The sequence below is a fragment of the Anas acuta genome, unplaced genomic scaffold (genome assembly GCF_963932015.1).
Source record: "Anas acuta unplaced genomic scaffold, bAnaAcu1.1 SCAFFOLD_123, whole genome shotgun sequence".
Classification (NCBI taxonomy): Eukaryota; Metazoa; Chordata; class Aves; order Anseriformes; family Anatidae; genus Anas; species Anas acuta.
In genome coordinates this window covers 230,177-252,924 of record NW_027076297.1, presented here as the reverse complement: position 1 = coordinate 252,924, position 22,748 = coordinate 230,177, and the positions used below count along the sequence as shown (strand labels likewise).

The 22,748-nt window shown below is 38.9% G+C and overlaps 1 pseudogene; it reads right to left on the bottom strand.

Moving 5' to 3' along the window:
- Positions 1-4,970: 4,970 nt before the first annotated feature.
- The window catches only part of LOC137849260 (kinesin-like protein KIF27), an 87,357-nt pseudogene continuing 69,579 nt past the window's right edge, over positions 4,971-22,748 (bottom strand).

Sequence of the window (22,748 nt, the reverse complement as noted above, 5' to 3'; positions counted from 1 at the left end):
TTCCGTCGTTCTCGTAGCTTGTGTCACTGCCTGATTCATGGCAATCCATCAGCAGTATCCAGAAGCGTTCCAGCTGCTGTGCTACTAGGTGAGCAGCAGTCTCCAAGGGGCAATCACGGACTTCTTGCTGTGGCTCGGACACGGCACTTTCAAGTCCACCCTGGCTTGGCCATGTCCTCTTGCTACGTCCCCACCTACATTACAGTTCTGCTTAGAAGCCGAAGCACGGTGCTGAAGTAGTTCCACTCCTTCCATTTGCAATGATTGAGTTTGTCTAGCCAAGTGGTTTCTGTCCATAGAACACAAGAAAGAGGTTTTGCTTAGAAACAACGCAAGGAGGACTTCTTTTCCACATGGGCAAGGAATAGTCACGCTTTTCTAATAGAGACTCCAGTGGAAGAGAGAATGACAGATCATTCCGAGAGCTTTGAAATATCCCTTGGGGATGCTTAGTGCAGAGGACCAGAGGAAAGCTGTCCAAAGGACACCAGAGAATCACTCTGAATTACTTCCTCACAGACACATGTCCTTACTATGTCTGATATGGCTTCATGTCTGATATGGCTTCAGCTGGTTTCAGGGTTCTTGTTCACCTAAAACCTAAATTCGGAGTTGTAAATGAAGATGGAAAGATTGACAAATGTATAAATCACTGATGGGGAAAAAAAAAAAAAAAAGAAAAAAAAGTGCTTTGAGAACTTTGGCCATTAGCCCTGGAAAGCATCAAAGTACTGTCCTCTGAAGCAAATGCCTTCTTCTCTTGATACCTAAAGAGGTAAATCAATCCAATGTTGTAACATTAGAAAAGCAAACACTAAACACAAGCAAAGGAGAAGAACACAAGTAAGCAATTGCAATGCCTATGGGGCTATTGCAGGGTTAGGCAAAGAACTATTGTACCATGAAATCTTGGGATAGAAGAAATATTATGTGCATTTTTTACTGTTTCATTTGTTGAGCTAATTTAGAAGTGGATATAAAATTGTTTTCTTTTTTTTTTTTTTCCTCTTGAGTTCACTCCTTTTTATAGGATTTCATAATAGAATAGATATATACTAAATAAAAAAAAAAAAAAAGATTCCAAGCAGGTAATCATATTCACAATTATTTTTTCAATCCAGAAACAATAGCAAGGATGAGCTGAAAAGTATTTCTATGCCATTAGAGTGTCAAGGTGTGTCCCATACGTTAGTAACAGTCAGAGGATTCATTTTGGAGAACAAAAGATATCTTGAAAGAAGTAAAGACAGAAGTAAATATGCATGCATGTACATCTCTCTCTCTCTACAGAAACCTAAGAAACTCGTATGCAGGTTAGCTTCTTGCGCTCTCTTCTCAAAGTTCTAGTGAATACAGCATCAGTGTGTGTTCCAAACATTACCCTCAGTCCAGCACGGATACACACGAGAGGTCAGTCTGCAGGTTGCGCAGGCCAAGAAACTGCTCTGGCTTGATGGGAAGAGCCAAGGCAGAAGTTGCTGTCAGAGAAAAGATGCTGTCAAAGCGTGTCACGTCCATGCTAGAGCCTCTCTCCCACCATCTAGCTCTACTGCATCTAGATGCATCTATACTAGAGTGTCGCTACTTAGCCAGTCTGGGGGATCTTAGGAGCCTTCTGAAGACCCAGAGGAGGGGCTCTTTGTCCTTTCTGTTTTAACAGCCAGTGAAAACTCTTACCATTTGACACAGAGTGGCTGAAAAACACAAAGTGGACTTGCAATCTTCACAGCTTCGAAGCAAGTGGAGATTGTGGAGGTTGTGGAGTAACCAAGGAAACTGTTGATCTAGAAGCAGCCTACAGATTGTGTTTAGCCAGGGCCTTGTATTGCCCTTCTGGCTGATCTGCCAGCAATTCAAGAAAGTCTCCCTGGCAAGCCAGCCCTGGAGTCACCCAAAACTTGGTGAAACCCATGAGATTAGAAAGGAGACAGTTGCACTCCATAAACTGCAGGTTTCTGTGCTTTTTGCTTGCTTGCTTGCTTGCTTGTTTTCCAGGCTGAATTGGATTAGCTGGACAAGTTGGCAGCTGCCTACAGACAAATACCTTATCAGGAGTCTAAACTACGGGATTGCTCTAACTGAGAACAATGAATTGGACTTGACGTCCTTAGGAAGTCTTTCCAGCTACGCTTTCTACCACTACAGAAATGCACCTGATTCTTTCACAAAGCTTACGGGTGCTGACTGCAAATAGTCCTCATCATTCTCCATTGCCTTCCTCATCTCCATTCTCTTTTGGCCCGTGAAGCTTTTCCGAGCAGAGATGAAGATCAGCTCTAATACGCACTCTGGGATTCTGCAAAGGAAAAGAAGAATCCTCCTGAAAACTCTTTGCAACCTCACCCGCCATCCCCAAAGCAAAGAAGAGCAAAAGAACACCGCTTGATCACAGCAAGCATCAACTCGAGCATAGGTCTCCTGCAAGTGTAGCGGGGTTCAACAGCTGCCAAACAAGCTTAAGGAGCACACCCAGAATCAAGTCCATCAAACCGTGTCTTCAAACAGGTGCTTGAAAGAGTTAGGTTTTCTTAGGCGTGAGGAATGAAAAAGAAAGCAAGAACTGACAACTTACCAGCACACAGTTTCCCTTGAGCTTGCTTGGCTTCATTCCGCACCTGAGGCTGGGCTCCCAAGCAGGATTGAGCAGCATTGTGCAGAAATGCCAAAGCCTCCCCAGCTGTGCTGGATCTTCAGCCCCAAGGGCTTTGGCTCTGTTGCCTCCTCAGCAACATGGGCAATTGCCCAGGCAAGCCGGTGTCCAGCAGCTCGACTCAGGAAGCGCAGCCCCCCCTTGCCACCGCTTGCCACTCACACCAGGAGCCCCCGCGGTGGTGGCAGCCGTTGCGCGGCGCTTGGTGCAGTGCGGTGCGGTGTGGGCAGAGGGCTGCGGGCTCCTTCTCCTCGGGGGCGGCTCTGCCATGGGGCGTCCGCCGCGGGGCTGCTGAGGCGGCGGGGGGCTCCATGGGGGAGCGGAGGGCAATGTGCGCTGGGGCTGGGACGGGCCTGGGGCTGGGGCACCGCGCCGCCGCCGCCATGCCAAGCGGCACTCCTGGCATCTGTGCTGCAGAGCCAGCCAGTGTGATGCCTTGGCGTTTGTGACTTCACAGAATCACAGAATGTCTACGTTGGAAGAGACCTCAAGACCATCGAGTGCCAAACAAAGGCAACTCTGCATTTCCTTCTTAAACACCCGGTTTCTTCAGAAAAACAAAACAAAACAAAACAAAACAAAAACAAAACAAAAAACACAGAACTTCATCCCTCACACGGGATTCCTGAAGTGAGCCTGCAGGGGCTGCCAAAGGCAGCAGCTCCTCAAGCACTGCTCCCACACGGCTCCCTACCACGGGCTCCATCCATCCCCCAGGAGCAAACTTGGTCAAACTAAGCCCCTTTGGAGATATTGTATGGCAGGCCTTACCAAATGCCGGACAAAGGAGAAGATCTAACCCATTTAGGAAACCAATATTTGCAACAACATCTTACAGTTTGGTGCAAGCAACTAGAACAAATCAATGTTTTAGGCACTAGACCTTTTATTTGCCTCCCAAGGGGAAGGATGCACTTTAATCAATATTAGTTGCTGTATGTGTGTAAATGAGGCAGGAGGAATTGAGACTGAGCACGAAAACATTTGAGGAAAGACTACGGTAATAAGGTGATTAGTCTAAGGTGATTACATAAGGTAATTCAAGATGACACCTCCTGGGGTTTTCGAGAATTATGCAACAAAATAACCTTTTGGTTACCCAACTTTTCTTGGCTTAAGCAATCGTTTAGAGGAATCCTGATCTTCTTTTTAAGAGTAGTAGTCTTGACTTGTGTAGTGGTACAATGTGCATTTTGGTGCTGTATGAAGGACTAGATTATGATACCTGGAAGTGTAACTGAAACAAGCACCAAGTCAAAACTGGTAAGAATTTAATGAAAACTTTTAATCAAGAAGGATTGTAATAAGCCAAAGAATTTTCTTAGGCTCAAGAAAAGGGGGGACTTGAGACAGGGAACAAGATAAAGACTGGTGATTCCTAGGTCTGAGCTAGCACCATTGTATGTTAAGCACCCGAAAGACGAGGAAGTAAAAGACTGTGTCTTTTACTTTCCGCTGGCTCTTTGCTTGTAATACAAGCTTCACCATTCTAACTTGCAATTTAGGCAATCTTAAAACAACTGAACCATGACAGTAAAATATGAAATTCTTCGTATTTTCAAAAGTAGTCTGCAATTTCATTAGCAGAACACACAAAACATAGTCTTTGAATGTGACTTTAATGTACACAGGGATTTTTGTTATTTTTAAAGCTCATCACTTTTTTATTACATTGTATTATGCCCCAAAATATATTCAGAGGAAAGATAACTAAAGGTAATTATACAAAAATACTGAGCGCTTCTTACAAACGTTACAAACATATGGATTTGAAAAAGTTAGAAATTCACAGGGACATTCACCCTTCTACATTTCGCTACAGTGTGGCTGCGATGGATGTTTCCTCACAGCAAAACATGTCCTGGACTACATGCTTCTTTGTGTATTAGACACAGAATAATCTTCCCCATGCTCATTTACAGTCCAACCTGTGCAATATTCATGTTCACACCGCCACAGCATACTTTCGAGTAATGAACCTCTAGGCTTATTATCCTGCCTGGAGAGCTAAACCTCAATTCACTCTGGTAGCAACAGATGCATATGTGACCAGCATCTACGTGTTACAAAGACATGGCACTACCTCAAGTGTGACGAAATAGAACCATCAATTAAGAGGAAGAATGAGTCACGCTGAGCCTTAAGACGAAACACGGGGCCAAGAAGGCTGCACTGTGCGTGTGAAGTGGTGGTGGTGGCAGTGTGAGGTGTAAGACAACCAAGATAATGACAATGATTAAACCATTTTTGCTTCTACACTAGAACTACTTCATTTTAAGTTTGAGTTGTGGTTAGTAGGACCTGGAACAATCAAAAAAACTTTTCATAGTTGTTTGTTGGTCCTTTTTTTTTTTTTTTTTTTTTTTGGTCAAAGCATAGATCACATTAGGAAGCTTATCTTCTTACTACAAATATCTAGGTCTTTTAACCTTAATAAAGAATGATTTTAGTTAACTGGAAGTATGGACCTCTTCATTGACAATCTTCCAAGAAATAACTTCTATGAAATCAAGTGCTGGCAGCAAAATCAAGTTGATTGTTTAAAATACTGGCATCTAAAAGCATAGCATATTACACATTTGTTAATTATAATGCCATTCAGAGTCTTTCAGATCATAAAATACCGTTTTCTCAACCACAACAGTGTGAGACTGTAGCTTCTGAAATTATGCTCGAATCCACAGAAAACCAAACACGAATTTAGAACAGTGTTATACCACTGCCTCTATTACAAACTGATGTTGTCTCTCCTTTGCAAGTGTGGGGAGATGTAGTACCTTCCTGGATAAGAGTTAGTTCAGTAAAAATATGAGTTTTATGTCTATCTGATATACTTCTGTCTGTTTGCTACCCCTCAAATGATCTACTGACAAACACAAAAGCATTTTAAGATCATGTACTTACATTTAGTAGGTGCCATTAGTTGATGGGGTGACTCTCCAAAAAAGCCCTTCAATTTCTTCTTCAGCTCTCTGCTGGTTTTCTCTAGAATAAAAGAAGTCTTTTTCCAGTTGCTGGACTTTTACTTCATACTCTTTCAAGGTTTCTGCAATACCTTCACCATCTTGTTCTAGGGCAAGTAAAACTAGTATGAGAATCAAATCTTCACTTCACTTCTCTGTGCCAAAATCAAGATCTAGCCCAGCTAGAGAATGTCCTGTATTTTGCTGACACTCTGCTTTCAGGGTGTACATTTAAACTAGTATGACAGAGGATCAAAAAGCCCATGCCAACCCCAATTCTCCATTTTAATAGGAGCATTTAGAGGATAAAGATCAATGGGATTGCTATCTTTCACCTTTCCAATGTCAACAAATTGAATATAAAAATGTGACAATTCTGACCGTTTTTTAAAAATGGTCAGCTTTTTTCTTTTATACAAGCACCTTGTGTCTGTTCATCAGCATCCTACACGACATCAGAATTAGTAACAGCCAAAATGTTATCTTTCTACCTCATATCTTCTTTTTTCTTTCATATGAAACACAGTATTTCTCAACAGTGACTAAAGATAATATCTGCTGTACAATTCCCCTTGGAAAACAAACAAGCACCCTTGAAATGATGCAGTATCAACTGTAGTTTTTTCTCATGTTCTCTGTGTTGTAGCGTCAGCTGCCTGTCACACTGCAACTTGATGTGCTCAAGTGCAGATTCCAATTACGTATTATATTTTCCTGGTCTATGACCTTCATCTCCTGTTCTTCAGTCTGCAGTTGTAATTTACGTTCAGACTCTCGCAGGCCAACAATCTAAGACAATCTAATACACTTCTATCAAACCATTTCAACAAATGCTTTTACAGTTCTGCTTAATAGATGAATGGATACAAAAGCAATTGTCTGTATAAGCTGTAAGCTTATACTGGAAACAGATTTGCCTGCTGACACGAGTTCACACTTCAGAATTGAGCTCTGTAGATTTTGATCACATGGACTAGTGGATTTTTTAATGCCCTGTGCAGAACTTAAACTGATACAAGAGTTTTTTTCCTGTTTCTGGAAAACTGCCAATTTGTGTACCACAGACAACTTGTTCACAAAATCACCCAAGGTTCACCCATGGGCAAAGAGAGACACCAAGTCCTAATGCATTTCTTTTTTATGTTTCCAGGTGTCATTACGATTCTTCAGTATATGGTGGTAAGCGCTTGTTTGCAGAAAGATTTTATAATGGATTTGGAAAAAAGAAATACTATCCTGAGGTTAATAAAGACTGCAGGTGGGAAGAATTTCAATATGACACCACTGTTTAAATATGTTGCTACTTGAGAAGTTAGCAGCATAAAGCAGTGGAAAGGAGCAAGGAAATTTCCAGAGTTGCAACACCTTTTAAGCTAATGACACCAAAACAAGATACAAACAAGTAATAGAAAAGCATCCTTTTTTATGTTGATGTCAAGATGCAAAATATCCAAATTAACAACAGATGTGAGTAACCTAAGCAGGCTTTCAAGGAAAGTGGATTAAATTGACTTTACTTCTTGACACTATTTCATTTAACTATTTAGCGCAATAACAGGTAATAGGCTAAAATATTGATCATTAGCCAAAGCAAACCTTGTTAAAGTATTTGAAGAGGATAGCTCTGAGCTCATCAGCAGACAAGGAAACTAGTTTTCCTATTGCATTATCCTCACTCTGTGAAAGGATCTGTGAAGAGGATCTAAGCAAGTACTGGCGACTCTGAATACTTTCATTCTTGTAATTAATAGCAGCCTCCAGGGCTTCAATTCCTTCTTCCAGCTGCAAAAGGACATGTTCTTCCTACACAGAAACACAGGAGTGAGATTGTAAAAAAAGTACAAAACAAACCTTTGTGTGCATAAGACATTAACTTCATTCTCAAAGGTGAATCTAAATTGAAGAGCAAGACTAACTAGTAGTAGTACAGAGAATGGAATGGGAAAAATAAGAGGAAGAGTACAAATCTAGAACCTGCTTGGAGCAAGCAGGAAATGTCTTGATATCCCTTCCACAGACCAGAGTTCAAACAAATGGTTCATCACCACAAAAGCCTACATTCTATTCTTCCTCCATTTTCCCCTCCCCACAATTTGATGACTTCTATTACTTTTTCAGTTGAACTAGTTTTCTAATTAGCGATTAATGAACCAATCAGATCTGTAAGCAGTTTGGTGACCATTATCTGTGCAGGAAGGTGGCAGAAATTCATGCCCTGAAGTATTGCAGAAGATTCTGTGGAGTGAAGCAAATAGGATTCTTTCTGGCATGCTATCAGCTCAGTAATAGGCCCCAACTGCTGCTTCTCAAGACCTAAAACAAAACTGTGTATTTGACATCAATTTATTCAATCTTCAACTTAATTATACTGATCAATTCAAGTGTGTAACATCCATAATATGGCTTATTTTCATTGTAACTATATGGAGGCCTTCAGGTGAGGTTTGGTCTTTCACAAAAGCCTATGAAAAAAAAAATCAAGGGACATCACTATTAGAGTACTTCACCTTGTTCTATGTCCTGATAGGAAAATAGCTGCCTAAGATAAATTGATGGACATCCTGTTTCATTATTTCTCATTATAGAATTGTTAGGCCAGCGACATTTGTCCGGACTCTAGCTAAAGTAAGTAAGTTCCTCTGAAAGTATATGTTGTTCCCTGTTATGGAAGTAGTGCCATTATAGCAGTACTTTCATGTCGGCTGTTAACAAAAACACCCAACCTCAGTTCCTTGATTCTCTACTGTCTAATACTGGGAGACATTTTAGGTCATGATTGGAATACTTTATTATACAACATTGCCTAAAACTTTGATGTATCTCAGAGATAGTTACTTACTTCAGCTGACAACACTTTTCAGTTACCCTCTTTCAGTTTCTCATCCACACTATTTCTTCTCCTGAGTAGCTGATCCCTTTCCTTCTGAAGAACCTGAATTTTTTCCAGAATGTCTGTCTTATCTTCAGTAGTGCTGTCCTGAAGCTGCATACCTTTATCACACAATTCCTGGTCCAGCATACTTAAGCGAGTAGACAATTTCATACTATCTTTGTTTAAAGCCTTTAAAAAAAAAAAAAGAGAGAGAGAGAGAGAGAGAGAAAGAAATAAGAGGAAGAATGAAAGAAACCGTAAGTATAAAACTCCTTCCCCATAAACATGTACATGAGACTGTCGCATCCTAAAGTGGAAGACCTGTCTACTTCTTGTAAAGGGACGCCATTTAGGCTAAGTAGACAGCTACCATAAAATTTACTATTTAATCAAAAGATGAAAGAAAACAAAGAAAAGCAATGTGCAGTTTTCTACATATCTTACATGAGTTAGTCATTACGGTGACAATGACACTTCAATTTCTGTTTCTCAGTAGCCAAAGTAAATAATACAGAATGTTTCTCTGCCATGTTCTCTACTTTGCAGGCACTGAGCAATTTTTTAGATATCGTTATTTAATGTGCTGCAATAACAGAACTTTGGAAGTCAGATTTTGTTTTGTTGTTAGAATTTCGGGGATATCATGTAAATAAAGGTTATTACATTCTATTATTCATGTTTAAAATGTTCATTTGATCAAGCCACACAATAATGTAATGGCAGCTCTAGAGATACAAGTTGCATGGCTTAAACCTCTTCTGTTATCCGGCTGCCCTCCTCCCATAGTCTTTTCAGGCAGCTCTACAATTGTGTTAAATTTCTTTCTTTCTTTCTTTTTTTTATTTCTTAAATCACCTGGCTAGATCTCAGTTTCTTGATTTCTAGGAGGCTCTTCTCTTGCAATAATGCTTCTTTTTTAGCTACAATGGCTTCTCTTTTCTTTAAATCTTCTTCTAGTTCCGCTAACTGTTGGTGCTGTTGCAGAATTCTTTCCATTTCTTCATCCAGCCATTTCTTTTGCTCTTCTAACTTCTACAATTTAAACAGAGATCCAGAGAGCATTAACGAGGACTATTTGGGTCAGAATTTTATGACTATGTTTTTCCTCTTTTAGAGTAACTGATAAAACGTGAGAAATCAACATTTCAATTCTTAACATTAAGTGTTCAACAGAATCCTGATTCAGGATAATACAGAAATAGGACTGACTTAAGGAGAGGCTCAGCAATGTTATATTACTACATCTTATGCAAACAATTTTATCAGATGCTTTTAAGGAAATGTATTATTTTCCTAAAAACAGTTATAGAAATAGATGTCATATATAGAATGACAACAACTAAGTTTGAAAGGTACCACAAGAAATCAGCTAGCCCATCCTCATTGCATGATTCTTGCCCAAGACCAAGATTTGTGGAAAAACACATCGTGATGAGAAACTCTGATGCTGAAAGAAAGAAAAAATGGGAGTTCTGATCCTGCTAGCAGAGTCTATTATAAGTCTCTTCTGAAGCAATGGTTTATCAGTGGGCATATTGCTGGTATGGCTAAGAAGTTGCTTTTATTTCATTTTTTAAATTGATTTTCACCTCTAAAGACTTTGGTTAACTCATGAAACTCTCATGTTCCAATGTCTAGTTCTGAAATCATGCAGGTAGCACTGTTGCACAGGAAACCTACTATTCTAACACTGTCATGAACAACCAAAACCATAGCCATTTGTCATATTTGTCAGATGGGAAAAGAGATAAACAAACAAACCATGCAACATTTATAACAGAGCTCATCAGAATCACCTTCAAACCTACCAGACAACCAAACTCGTTGAATTTCCAGCTATCTGCATTACTACCTTTGACAAGTCATAGAAAAAACAAAGACATTACAGCCCTCTCCTTTCGTTCATTCAAAACCAGTTAAAGAGCTTCTTGACTTGTCTCAGTTTTTGCTACAACAAAAAAATAACAATTTAAAAAAAAAACAGGGGAGGGAGGACGGAATACTCTTCTTCCAAACGCTTTACAAAGATGACACGGGGTGAATAAAGACACCTTTCTTTTCAGTGTCCACACAGATTTGGAATAGATTAGCTACCTCTGATTTCTGTAAAGTCCACACCGAGTTATTTTTCTTCTTTTTAAATGCAGCAATCTCTCTGTCTTTAAGAATCTTCTGTTGCTGTTCCATCTTAAGCTGAAGTTCCTCTAAACAAAAACAAACAAACAAAACTCTTTCTGCCTCAGTCAGTGTGTTTTTCAAACACATTTAATGACAGAATCTACACAATCATGAAATCAGAAATATTGAACTAATTTACATGCAAAATTGCAACTCAGGGCTAGACATCACATAATAACATTCAAAAAAATAGCTGAAGAGAAAGGAAGAATGAAGATTTCTGTGAAAATACTTATACACGATTTCTTCAGTGTCAAGTAAGCAATTACTTAAAAGGACAAAATCTGGTAGTATAGTACATTGCCTTTGGGAAAACAAAGGTCAAACTGGTTGATCTTATTCTTTGTCATAAGGAAACAGAAAGAATCCTACTTTAATTTGTAGCTGGTCCCGCTGAAGCTCTGCTTCTAGTTGCTTCTTTTTTTTCACTCTCCTCACGCAGTCTTTTCTCTAGCAGGGTCTGCTGATGCTTCATCTGAGCCACGTTCTGCTCAAGTTCTATTGCTCGTTTTTCACTTTGGTTAGATAGAGAAGCCAGATTCTTAGTGTCTTGCTTCTTCTTCTGTAAGGCCTGAATGTTCATGGAAAATTTCAGCTTAACAACAGGAAAACTTAAAACTAAAACCCGACTCAGGTTAATTCTCTATTTCACTGAGTTAGGACAGTGAGCAAGACTTGCTACATTTTGCCACAACAATCACACATTATCTCTAAGGTCTCTGAGCCTTCGTAAAATCATCAAAGACAGAACTATCTAACTACTTAGTTGTTAAATAGTAGTGGGTATAACTGTGTGAAGGTTCTCATTGGCTACTTCAATCCAACTAGCTTCAATTGTGTGAAGCTGGTGAGAGTTTCACAATCAGAGTGTACGGATTTCAAAGGTGATGCTGAGACAGGAATTTGCAAATCCTAATGGTCATATTGGAAATACCTGCACTTTCAGCTTAGCTGCATCCATCTTCTTTCGGAACTCTCTTTGCAGCTTGGCTTTCTCAGCTCCTTATTCTCCAGCTCCTGAAGCTGCTTTTGAGTTTCGGCCAGTTCCATTTTGGCCTGCTCGGATTCTTGTTCCGGTTTAGTTATCTTCAAAGAATATTGCCTGCTTACACACTCTGCATCCTTACCTTAAAGACATCATATCCAAATAGTTTTAAAACAGCAAGCTAATAATTTGCAATGTATCACTTAAACCTGTAATTGAATCGTTACTTACTTCATCCTGATTAAACCAAAAATTTCTGAGACATTTTCCAAACCTAAACAAACAGCTCCCTTATAACACTGAAATATAGATGAACAAAGGAATCTTAAATCTGAACTCTTCATAAATCATCTGATGTCACCAAAGAAAGTAACACCTGAGTGCCACATCAAGTGAAAATTTTCTGCCTACTGCAGTCCTTGACAAAATAGCTTGCCTGTATTATTATGTTTTTTGTTGTTTGTTTGTATGTTTGTTTCTTTGTTCCCCAGAAGAATATGCTACATATTTCTCAGCTTTCAACTTGGTAATCAGCAAAAAACTCTCGATTGTGTTTCTACTGATTTGCCCTGTTCGGGCAATCTGATTTGCTCTGTTTGGGATTCCGTGAGTACTGTTACTGGGGGCGCACAATGTTTCTCAATGCCAAAAGACTGCCTCAGGAGAATATGTACACACTAGAAGAGTGTGATTGAAACAGGTAAGCACAGATCTTTAGGGTCATCACAATGATAAGTTTCTGGCAAGCATATATATATCAGGACAGGTGTGTAATGATATAGGCTAACAGGGACACTGACCTTTTCCCTCATCCACTTCTGACTCCTGCTTCTCTACTGCTATGATGGCAATGCAAGCATTCCCAGCACAGTGTCGTATCTTCTCTCCTATCCCAGACACTGGGTGACAAACACATGTCCATGAAGAGATCAGTTGCACTAAGCATACATGAAAAATTACACTATAGGTGGACAAACACAATAAGCTACAAAACACAAAAAAATATTTAACAAACAAATCTGCAGATCACAGCTGAGTAGGACACAATAAAAATTTGCAGCCTTCAATGCACTCATAGCAAGTAATTCATAGAAGTTAGGAAACTGTAAGTTACCAGAAGTATTCCCGCAGAAGAAAATTACCCAAAAACTAAGATATGCAGGTCTTCAGAAGTTTTGTGTCTTTTTTCTTGCTTATTTCTGAATGTCTTCATTTCAATTTTTCAGTCACTTACCTGTTCTTACTAATTCCTTAATAAGTTCTTCTTTCATTTTGATGTTAAGTGCAAGTTCTCCCATTTTTTGCTTGGCCTCAGTGAGTCTCAACTCTGAATTCTTTAACTTCTGCATGTTAAAAACATGACTTTTCTGGAGGCAGTCGATTTCTTCACCTTGAAAGAAAACAAAGCAATGTGGAAACCAAAAAAAAAAGGAATAAAAATGGAATAAAAGGAATACACTCTTTAGCCAAAAGACAGTGATCTGAAATATAGTATGTATAGAATTCTTACAGATGAAGCGAAAGAGCCAAAAGGAGAGAGTATTGCAAAGAGTCTTTTCCCTGCCATCTAAATACGGAAATGACAGCATGCATTAGCATTTAAAGAATGCTAATGAATGCTAATCTGAGAGAGAAAAAACATATTTAATTTAAGCATTTTCAGTGCATCTCTGATGAAATAATAGCATGTTTCCTTTTCTTGAACTAGTACTAGATTTGTAGGTCAAGTGCTTTCTCGCTAGTAAGTAGTACTCAAACATTAAGGTCACTGATGTCAATTTCAGAAAAGGGAAAAGGAAAATAATTAAAAAATAAATTTATGTTGAGCTATAATGAAAAAAGTATTTGTAGCAAATAAAGACATTTTGATGAGAAAAATAATTACATGTGATAAAGACATTATTGCATATTCTAGTACTATATCTAACACAATTTACTCTCATGACTTCCATTTTACCTGTGGCTGTATCAGTCTGTGGCACAGATTTGTCACATAAGCTGGACTTGTCAACTTGACATTTCATGTCACTTTGCTCAAAGGGAAAGCACAGAGAAGCCTGTTTTCGTGTCCATTTTTGGTTTATTGAATGCCTAAGAAAGAATGGAAAACATGATACATTCTAAACACAAAGGGATTTTTTTTTCTTTTAACTTTATATAAAGTACATGATATTAAAGAGAAGAGTGCCAAACTGAGAAAGCTTACATAAGCATTTGCACCTTCTTCTTCCCATGCTTGATCTTGTTGGATGATGTCCCCAAAACAAAGATCATGCAATCTTTATCGCATCAAAAAAACGTGGTTTTTAAACTAGTTTCATAATATGCCTAGTTGGTCCTGCAAATTTATTTTAAGTAGTATCACAAATGGCCTCACATTACAGTAGGATTAGGCAGTAATATTGTATTTGCTATATATTTATCTGTAACAAAAGTTAAAGAAAAAATTACCTAAATGAGAAAAAAAAAAAAAAATTACTTTTGACTGTCTGTATTTTCTTTCTCTTCATCACTCTGATAGAGAGGTGGCAGTGAAGGACTTCATCTTGATCTTCTATGTAGCTCAGTATCATCTGGCTACGAGCACGGAATCCTGCCATCATCCGAGCCAGGGAAAAAGCAGGGGGACTGGTATACACCTGCCAAAAAGCACCAAAAAAACACTTGGAATAGTTCAGTAATTCTTTATTGATATTCCAATAGTATTTCAGTTTAAAAGTCTTTCACTACCTGACCTTGTATGCAGAATTGCAGGTGTTTAAATAATATTTCTGAGTACCTGTGTACCAGAAGGTTTTGCAAGAGAAGGTTCTGCTTAGAACACTTGTCCCAAGTGCAAAAGAAGGTACTGTTACCAACTTATTACCCAAAATGTTCAGTTTATCAGTACAGAATAATCATTCATTTTGGTAATGCTTCCTATCTGAACTGTTAAACATTGCACAAAAAGATCACTAAAGACTACAGCTTTATGACTGTGATAAATTCTGTGTTTTAAGTCAATTTGTATGGGGCTTTGAGCAACCTGATCTAGTGAAAGGTGTCTCTGTCCATGGCAGAGTTGGACTAGATGATTTTTAAAGGTCCCTTCAAACTCCAGCCATTCTGGGATTCAAAATGTAAGCCCATAGATTTTGGACAACTGGGACATAGCGTGTGTTGCAAGACATTCACAAGTACTTTTTCAGTCTTCAATGCTAAAATGCTTCAAAGCTAAACAGCAGCTGACAAGAGGTCACCATAATTTGTCACGCCCAATAGAATTATTGAACAATAACCGTTAAAAAAAATGTAATGCTTAGGTAGACCTTACCTTTCGTGTCTCTGTCCCTGAAGATGGGTAAAGCGAGTGTAGCAGACTCTTTGTGAGTGGGACACTGTATGGCCTTCTTGCAGATGCCGTAACAGCAGGCCCATCTCCACAAGCACTTGAGAAGTCCCAAGTTTTCACAACCATAAACTTCTCTAATTTTTCTTTTAGCTGATCAATAAGGATTTGCTGTTCCACCATTTTTTCATTCTCATATGAAAAAAACAAAAACAAAAACGGTTGCTGATCATCAGGTTTGCATCATACCTTTCTAAATTCATTATAAAGGTCAGTCTTCTTGTATATCATTCACTAACTCTAAATTCTTCTGCAGTGCACAGGCAAATTCTGCAACAAACTGAAAATTCTCTGGCATGACAGGTAGAATCTTACCTCTCCCCAAACTCCAATCATTTTTTTTGAGACATTTTTGTCTCTAAAGGACCTGTCCTATATAAATTATGTCAGCTAGATTTAGACATCTAGTGAGAAGTAGATGACATATTTATCAGCCCTTGCTTGCCTTATTTGTGTGTTCATGGATAAATAAAACGGTAATTCAAGAAAAATGTTCAAATGAAGCACATGGTCTGAGTTTAAAGAATGAAATGTACATACATGTAGGCTTCCTCTTCCTCTTGGAGTGGTCCAACTTGAAAGATTATTTTTATTAATTAACATTCATAAAATTGTACGTGACCCCAGGATCCCCTGTATCAACCGTTACTTTCTTTTCTACCCAGCCTCAAATTTGTCGGTAATGCTAGTTTGAAGAACTTACTTGCCTTTCCTACAGCAATCTCTGTGCATTGTTCAAAATTACATATCTTCACTGAACTGATTTATCCATAAGGCCAAGACCATACAATTTTCAGTCTTCTCTGTTCCTTTCAGAATACATCGAAAATCTTGCCTACCAACAGGAAATTTGAATAACAGCTAGAGATAGTTAACTAAAGTATGCATTCTCCTACTTTGAATCATATATTTTTTATTTATTCTTTTTTTCTCATCTTCTTAGACTGCAAGTCCTTTCCCCATACATAGACAATGCCCCACAAATTGACATTTTGTTGGAATACAATACATAATATTTCTGTGTCATAGCAAAAAGAATATATATGTCAATACCATACATTTTATGATTGTGGAAGTAGTAATGGGCAACTTCACCTTACAACTTTTTTATTTTTTTAATCCCTATAAGACTCTGTCCCTTATGCCCTTGTACATACAACCCCATAGTGCATAACCTGTTACATAAATACATGGGTACAAACATTTACATGCTACTTTTACAGTTCTTATTCTGTCATGTATCATTGAAATGACACTTTCCTGTGCATACAACTTTAAGCCATTTGACACAAGCATTTGATTTGATTATTATACTGATTTTTCTGTTTTTAAGTAAAAGTGAGAGCTGCGATCTTTTGCCTACAGTACAACTGTTTCTGTTCATAACATCTGCCTCGTATCCTCCATAGGATACAATTATAAGCATAATCGTATATAAGCATCTATGTGTATTAGAAGCATGGATTGTTTTAGTCTAATAAGCTGACAATATGCAGTATGGGTTAAAAAGGGAAAACACACAAAAAAAGCCTATCCAGAAATGACAGAACAGAAAAAAAGTTACAGAGGGAAGGAAAAGATGGTGACCAGTGTACTTACCTTTCATTCATTGACTCTCCCCAAGCCATCAGCAAAGAAGAGGAAAAAGGAGGAAAAGGAGGAAAAGGAGAATAAGGAGGAAAAGGAGAATAAGGAAAAAAAGGAGAAAAAGGAGAAGAGTACTAACTAGCCATGTTTATGCTGTTCCCTTTAAAAAAGGTCAGATCTATCATCCTATAAAGTCAGATCTATCAACTATCCTATATATGGTCTCCTGGATCTTGAAATGCTATTCACTTACTACCCATTACAATTTCATTAGCATATACAAGATCTAGAGAGGGAAGGAGGCAAGCAGTGTTTCCACTGTGTCACTCAGCTTCTTGTAATAGTAAACTCTCAGAATACTAGGATGAAATTCTGTCTTAAAAAGTCAAAAGTCAACAATACTTTACTCTCACACTGAATAAAGATATAACAAAGCATGTTTCTACACAGCCTTTCAATTAAAGCATTCTGTAGGAACTTGATGGTCTTTTTGAGATTCTAAACAATCTTTTAAAGCCTTTCAAGTCCTAAATCATGAATCGTCCTGAAACAACTTAGCAACAACACAGATCTGGAGGAAGGCAGGAAGCAAAGAGAGGGTGAATGAACCACTTAATATCATACAGGAAGGCTGTGGCACAGTTAGGCTGATACACGAACTTCAGGAATCACAGTACTGTGATTCACCCACTAGATGATCTCAGCTCATTAGGGAATACAGCTCTAATTCAAACAAGGTGCTTGTAAGACTGGTAGGTGTTTACATCCAAAAAAATTCTGAAGGATCTGTCTTGAAATCATGAGTACATTCCTATGGTGGACGGATGGTTTGATATAGATATATGTAATATATGCCAGAGGAAAAATACCTGTAATCTATGTCTTTCTTCAGCCTTCTTTAAAGATTCCAGTTGCTCTTCATTTTCCTGTATTAATGTCTTTATCTGATTCTGCAATATCTTCAATTCATGATCCTTCTGGCTGAATACTTCTTCATCCATAGCTAGAGCCTGCTAGATAATAAAAGGAAAATTCAGCCAGTGGAAAAGCAGGCATTGTTATTCTTGACGTTGGAAAATTAAATACATACATATATTTATTTGTTGTTCAAAGATGTGAGTGGAACTGCAAAGTTGTGACGTATATATGGCAAATTCTCCCACCATGGAATCACAGAACAGCTGAGGCTGGAAAGGACCTCTGGAGGTCACCTGGTTTAACCCCTGGCTCAAGCAAGGCCACCTTGAGCAGGTTGCCCAGGACCATGTCCAGGTGGCTTTTGCAGGTCTCAGAGGATGACTCCACTTCTTTGGGCAACTTGTTCCAGTGCACAGCCACGGCCACCACACAGTACACAAGTGCTTCCAGATGTTTGCCTAGAAGCTCTTGTGTTCCAGTATATGCCCACTGCCTTTTGTCCTGGCTGCACGTTCACTGCGCCTTCCCTTCAGGTATTTGTAAGACATTGCTAAAATCCCCCACTGAGCCTCCTCTTCTCCAAACTGAACAGTCCCATCTCTCTCAGCCTTTCCTCATTGGAGAGGTGCTCCAGTCCCTTAAGCATCTTTGTGGCCCTCTGCTGCACTTTTTCCATTATGTCCCTGAATCTCTTGCATGGGGGAGCCCGGAACTGAACAGAATCAAGCAGAATGCAGTAGAGAAGTTGGAAAGGACCTACAAAGATCATCAAGTCCAACTGGCTGACCACTTCAGGACTAACCTAAAGTTACAGCATGTTATTGTGGGCAGTGCCCAAACGCCTCCTGAATACTGACAGGCATGGGGCACCAAACAGCTCGCTAGGAAGCCGGTGCCAGTGTCTGACCATCCTCATGGTACAGAAATTTTCCCTGATGTCCAGCGTGAACTGGACATCCCCCACAGCTTTGTGCCATTCCCATGCATTCTTCCCTCAGTTACCAGCAGCACAGACCAGCACCTTCCCTCCTCAGCAAGTTGCTGAGAGCCATGAGGTCGCCTCTTGGCCTCCTATTCTTCAGACTGGACAACACAAGTGTTCTCAGTCTCTCCTCATAGGACCTGCCTTCCAGCCCTTCTACCAGCTTTGTTGCCTTCCTCTTCACACTTTCAATTATCTTCACATCCTTTTTTCAACTGGGGTGCCCCTGAGCACACGATACTCAAGGCGAGGCCACATCAATGCTAAATATGGTGGGAGAATCACCTCTTTTGACTGGCTGCCTATGCTGTGTATAACGCACCACAAAATACAGTTTGCAACTGCAACTGGACACACTACTCCAGCTGTGGCCTCACTGAGCGGAAGGATCACATCTGTTGACCTGTTAGTGACACTTTGCCTAGTGCAGCCAACAAAACCACTAGCCTTCTTAGGAGGAAGGGCACATGGCTGACTCATGTTCAACTTGGTGACCACCAGGACGCCCAGCTCCTTTTCTGCAGGGCTGCTTTCCAGCAGGGTGGCCCCCGGCATGCACTAGTGCCTGCAGTTGTTCCTCTTCAGGTGCAGGACTCTGAACTTGCCCTTGCTGAACTTCATGAGGTTCTTGTCAGCCCACCTTTCTAGGCTGTCAAGGTCCCTGTGGCTATGGCAGCATGGCCCTCTGGGGAATCAGCTGCTCCCTTCAAAAGTGGTTTCCACCAGTCGTTTCTTTACTTCTGTTTCTCATCTATTGATTTTGTTTTGACAAGTTTCTTTCTCCCAAAGGAAATAATGGACCCATAACCAACACTACCTTACAAAGTGGGTATTTAAATCCAATTACTTTCTTCGGTGTGCTGTGAGATTTGGCTGTAAAATCTCAGCATCAATCATAATATTAATACACTTCTCAAACAAAAAAATAAGGATGGCCCTCCTCATTTTTCATCTCAAAGAAGAGCCTAAAGATTAAAGAAATTATAATGTTATTTTTTTTCAGATGTTTTTCTGGGTAAGTGATCCAATAGTGATTGAAGGTTACTTCCAAATGTAGTTGGCCTTCCAGAAAACCTTTAGGAGCCAAATGCAAAGTATAGACACACTATGTCTTACTATTCTAAAGACAGATACTTCTGTACAACTCTATCTTTTCTGTACAACCTATATCTTTCAAGTAAATACAACTCTTAAGAGCTGCTCAAGAGCCTTTATTGCCCTGTTTATTTTAGCATCTCCCTAACCATCTCCTCCGAGCTGTGGATGGCATGCTTACCTGGGTATCTTTCAGTTTAAACCCAGCTCTTACACTGTTTTGAACCTGGGAAGCAGAGCTTTACAATAAGCCAGAGAAAAAAAATGAAGAATAAATAACAGAGCTGTAATTTAGGATGATGAGAACCAAGAAAAGCCAGAATTTGTGTATGCGATTGCGAGGTAACAATCTACAGGCTTACCAGAATTCAGTGTGAAAAATGAAAATAGGTTGATTTTATAAAATTCTAGCTTGTTGGAACTCTATCTCCTCCTCCTACAAGACAGACACATTAGCTTTCCTGATTTGTTCATAGGTACCTAAACAATCAACTTAGAATGAAATACCTGGCAGTTCTTTAGTTCTCTCCTCAGCTGAAGAATTGTGATATGATGGGGCTCTTGCATGGTGCCAGTTCCAGTGTCAATTTGCTGCACGGTGAGAGCTTCCTGCTTTTTAAGCTAACATCATCATTCAAATCAACCAGGAATGGGAAGGCTTCGTCCAAACAGTTTCTGTAGCTGAAGCACTGAACTTGAAGCTGGGTGAGCTGTTCTTCTAGCAAACTGATTCAGGTTCTTTCTTGATTTAAGTCATGTCAACACTGATTACCAACTTGTTGGTTCTGCAAAGCTTCTCAGAGCAATCTGATTTCAAGTTCCATTTCATCAATCCGGTCTTGATCAGGGTTGTAGTTGACAACTGGTTTATTTCTAATGTTTTTGGCTCTTTTTGCATATTTGAGCGAATTTACAGATTCATCAAAGTCTGATGAGGATGGACTTATACATGTTATCATGACAGTCTTGGCGTTCCCTCCTAGGGAGTCTTTCAGAATGCGAGTGATTTTAGCATCCCTGTATGGAATATGTACGCTTTTCCTTTTTGGGTCTCCAAGAGCACTGATGACATTTCCCAAGGCCAACAAACCACTATTGATTTGAATTGATTCTTTGAATCCTTCACTGGTATTTCCAGTCTTTGTCACCCTCTCTGATCCTGCCAAATCCACAAAATGGAACTTTGAAGCAATCATCTGGACTGATTTCCAAGATGAATCCTGTGGATCACTATTTTTTTTGAGACTCTGCAGATTGTTTCTGACAAATACTGATAGTAAAAATGGCATGTGATCAACTAGAGTGTTCGTTCATTTGTGTTGTGCCTGCGTGACGAGCTGCATTGCCACTTTCCAACAGGCTCATCACTTCATCTGCACATTCTACTAGGAATTCCTTAGCACCAACAATCACTTCAAACACCAAAAGAAAATCAGAATAATTACATTAATTTTAAACTTTTCAGTAAAAGTTTACTGCAATTATGAAGAGTCAATCTATAAACACAAATCACAGAAGCATACCAGCCTGCATTATTATAAGGTCGTAGCACATAGCTAAATAAAATAAAACAGTATGTGGAAAGCATGAAGTACAACACATCTGAAACCTGCAGAAATAGAATATATGGGTGTATTTTGTCACACCATTTGAAACAGTATTGTAAACAGAATACACAGAATACACTTAGGTGTTTACACATCGTCTTATGCAATTTGCAACCTAGTGCTATCTAGAAAAAAAGTATGAGCAAACCTAGCTCAAAGCTTACTTTGTCAGTTAAAAAAAAAAAAAAGACAGAAATTTTGAAAGTTTGTAGTAAAAGTGACTCCCAGCCTATGTTAAGAACATAGTTCTTAGTGGAATGGAAGCAGATATTTACAGCATAAGTAGCTTAACAAATATAACTTTGAAGTGAGAAGCAAAGGCTTAATCTTAAAGCATTCATTCAACTGAATAATCATGCATAATTGTGTTTCTATGCTGAATTTGCAGAAACAGTAACAGTACTACCTTACCACCTGATGCTGCTTCTGGAGGAACATTGATATTGTTCATAGGAATCTCAAATGAAGGCTGCTTCAGATCAGCTAAACTGAATTGATATTTTGAAAACGTGACTTCGTCTAGTATTAGTCATCGGTAAGCTCTCTTTTCAAGAGATGGAAACAATAATTTGTGCACACAACAGAAATCAAATGCACAAAGTTCTAGAGCTGAAATCCTACCTGTATTTCCCTTTTCATCTTCTCAGATATGTAAATCTTTCACAGAGGTCTCCAACTCCAATAAATCTCAAAGTTCTTCCTCGTAAACCTCTATATAAGATACCTTCACTCGGAAATTGATGTTATGGTTTTCAGAAATATGCTGAAATAACTCCTGAATAGCCCGTGGGATTATGCCTTTTTCATCCTCTGAAAATGATGCTAAAATATAAACACAGATGTCACAGATACTTGCAGTCATTCTGTCACACAAATTACAAAGACTAAAACTAAAGAGAAGTCTGCGAGGTTTATCACTCAATATAATAAGGAATAGGAAGAGCTCAGTTTTCCCAAGTTTTCATGTAAAGATTTGCTTTTCTGTTGATCAGAAATGCATGGAAATGATACAGAACTTTACTACTTTCTGCGGGTACGAGACTACAAGAAAATTAAATTAGTAAAAAATCACGCTAGAAGAAAAAAATATTTTGAACTTGCTAATGAATTAATGATAAAACTTCAAATCCTTTATGCAAAAAGAACGAATACATAATTTTCAGGGTTTCAAATTCAGAATCAAGGACCAAGAAAAATCTAGGTAGTCTTCTAATTCCTGCTACTCCACTTCTTCTCTCTTATTCAGCAGAACAGACAAACAAATTGTGACTTCTCGATACGGAAGGGAAGATAACCAGAGCTGGTGATACAGGATTTCAGGGAAAGTCAGAAAGCAAAATTGTATACATGCAGAAGCTGAAGAATTCTTCTGCGAACTAATACAGAAAAATAGTAGTTTCCAGTCTCAGGTGTTTGAGAAACACTGACTTGGAAATACCAAGTAAGTCGAATAGTAGAGTTTCAGATATCTGCCTTTAAAAAAGCAAAATTTGAATTCCACATAAAGTTCAACAAGGCCAATA